Raw genomic sequence first — 3,315 nt, forward strand, 5'->3', positions numbered from 1 at the left:
CTGAATAGGCTTGAATGAGGCTCCCAAACAAGTGGCCCCTCCCAGTAACAACCAGTCTGAGCAGCCAGGACCCTCACTTGCTCACTGTTGAGGTTTCCAGTTACCCGCTGTTCACTGTCATCTCTCCACTGACCTCTGAGCCCCTGGAAGAGGCACTGTGAGTCCTGAACACAGTTCTGGGTTCAGCAAAACCCAACAGCCTTAAACATGCTGTGTGGGGTTGAAAGGAAGACAGGAGGGGCTGGGGGTAAGCATCCTGGCAACTGCCTCCTCCTCATTAATCAGATGGCTCGAGGTGGTTCACAGCATCTTCCTAAAATATATGCATACATAAAATGAGGAGTTTAAATGGAGTTAACAGATTATAGCGGGGCATACCCCAACTAGACATCACAAGATAATAAAACCCTCAGGAACAGGTTACATCTTTTGAGTTGTTGGTCCCACAAGCATCCCCAAATATCACAGGCTGTTGTAGGAGGTGGCTTTGATGTTTTGATTGGGGAATCTACGTGTGAATGCTGAAGGTCCTGTTCTCCAATTGGTTCTTGATAGATCAATAAAGATGCTAGCAGCCAATGAGGTGAGAGGAATAAGCGGGATGTCCAGTTTTCCCAAAGGCAGACTAACAGACTCAAGAGGAGAAGAATTGTTTGCCACGCTTTAGAGGAAAAAAGAGACATCAGCCATGTGAGTTCTTGGGTGGAGTGGCCATCGACTGCTTCCCCAACTGGGATTAGAGCAGCATAAAGGCAGATTTAGGGTGCTGAGCTGGGGGTGAAACGAAGGATGTGATAGAAGAGGAAGGCTTTGAAAAGCCTGGCCGTTCAGCTAAAGGTGTGTGAGATTAGAGGGAACCTGGGTGGGGCTGGTAGCATGGTCCACCCGGAGAATAAAATGGTATAGCAAAACCTACATGCTATAGGCTATTGCCAATGCTATTGATTATTATCCACAAATTGACTCTAAGACCTGATTGTGAAGACACAATGTTCTTATGCCACAGAATATAGAGACACTTCAGTGGCACTCACTGGAAGCTTCACCCTTAGTGGCTAATGCACACTATGCTTTCTGGAAGGTGTACTCCATGCTACTGAGGGAGTAATCATCAATTTCACCCAGCTATGAACTCTGTAAACAACAATAATGACCTGTGCAACAAGCTATAAAACCCTCTGGTGCAACTGTGGAAAAAAATGTCACAGACATAACCAACCTCTTGTCTTAAATTGAGTTGAAGAACCAATCTATGAGTGGAACCCATATCTGACACTGTCAATAAGGCCAAGCACCTGAACCTAGACAGGCCATAAGCCCTAAGGGGAAACTTACAACTATTGTTCTGCTAAATGACCATAGCAACAAAATGATAACAAAACAGCTCATAATGCCCTATTGCTGTACTCACAGGTCAGTGTATTGCTCAACCTTCACCAGAACAGCTTCTTCTTATAGTTTATGGTAATTAACAGAGACCTAGAACTAGGCAATGTAGGAGAATAAGAGACTTTGGAATGCTCAGTCTTGGCTGGAATGCCTACTTCACAGCCCTCCCTTCAAAGCTCAGGGATCCATGTGAAAGAGATGGAGAAAGATTGTCATAGGTAGGGTGTGACATCAAGAAAAGAACCTTTTTTTCCAGACACAACTGGGAAGATGCCTATATGAACTAATCGAGACTGACAACATGCCTGAGACCTGTACAAAGTCCCAGTGTGGAGAAGGAGGAGGAAGAGGTCTGGGTATGAAGTCCCATCCCTGGCCAAGGAGCTATTAGCAATTTGTAGCTGCTGGGAGATGGCAGTAAATCTTAATACTGGGTATGTCAACCACATTCCAGGGCAAGCCTCATACCCAGGAATAGTTGGCCAACACAAGCTAGACTCCATGGTTTTTGGTTTGTTAGAGACAGACAGACAGATACACACGCACACACACACAGAGACAGACAGACAGACAGACAGACACACACACACACACACACACACACACAGAGGACATGAAGTTGGGTGGATAGAGAGATGGGGAAGGGTCTAGGAAGAGGGAAGGAATATGATCAAACACATTGTGTGAATGTCTCAAAGAGTAAAAACAAAACCATTATAAAATGATCTTTGAATTTAAAAAAGCAACATGCTATTTTTTTTTAATGGAGAAAATTTAAAGAAAGCACACGTTTGGAGTGGTTATTGCTGATCACTTTGATTCGGGTCCACAATAAACAAGAACAAGGGGAACGGAGAGAAATACAATACAATACAAACAAACAAACAAAAAAAGTACGTATGCATTGGAAACAAGAGCACTAGGAAGCCTCACGGTACAGTCAAGGTGTGTGCTGTAACTGTTAGCATCCTTCTGGAGACGCCTACTCAATGGAGAACTATGAAAAAGTACCTGAAGAGCAAGACAAGTACCTGGGTGAGCCTCCACATGGTGAAAGAGAAGCTATGGGTTCTGTTCCTAGAGAGCAACTGTATGCTGCTGCTGCTGCTGGAGCTGCTGCGATTCTATCCCAGGCTGGCAGACAGACTCAATCATGTCATCCACAGGGGATAGAAAAGGTGAGAGATCAAGGAGGCTATGAATTCTTCCTTCTTATTTTCAGAGAACCATTGAATCCAGGCTGGAGCTATTGCGAGGTGACCCTGGGAGGAAAGGAGGGCCCAGGAGGCCTTGTGTGAAACTCTGAAGGTGAAGCCTCAGTTGAGGTAGAAACCCCAAGATATTTGAGATGACAGAGGTGTGAAATAGCTGCCCAAGAGAGCTTCCTAGAACCAGCCTAAGCAAGTTGCATGTTGTAGAATTAAAAGCTGGATGAGCCAATGTTAGCATTCTAAGCTCTGCCCCACAGTTACCTGGCAACAGCCAGGTATTCCTGGCTCACTATAAAAGGAGCTGCTTGTCCCCTCTTGCTACTTTCTCTCTTGCTTTTGCCTTCCATTCCCCCTTCTCTCCCCATTCCCTTCCCCTCTTTATCCCCATTCTCTTCCCCCCTCTCTCCCCATTCCCTTTCCCACTTTCCCCCCATTTCCTTTCCCCCTCTCTCTCCACGTGTTCATTGCTGGCCTCTACTTCTCTACTCTCTCTCTCTGCCTTTCTCTGCCTCTACAATCCTCTTGACTCCCCTCCCTGTGCTCTGAATAAACTCTATTCTCTACTATACCTTTCTGTGGCTGGTTCCTTAGGAGGAAGGGATGCCTCAGCATGGGCCTGCAGATGCACTCTGTGCCCCATACCTCATTACATCTCCATAGAACATACCCAACCCCTTTATCTTTTTATAAATACATCAAGCCAAGCTATCTAAAA

This window comes from Micromys minutus (genome assembly GCF_963924665.1).
Source record: "Micromys minutus genome assembly, chromosome: 5".
In the NCBI taxonomy this organism is placed as follows: domain Eukaryota; kingdom Metazoa; phylum Chordata; class Mammalia; order Rodentia; family Muridae; genus Micromys; species Micromys minutus.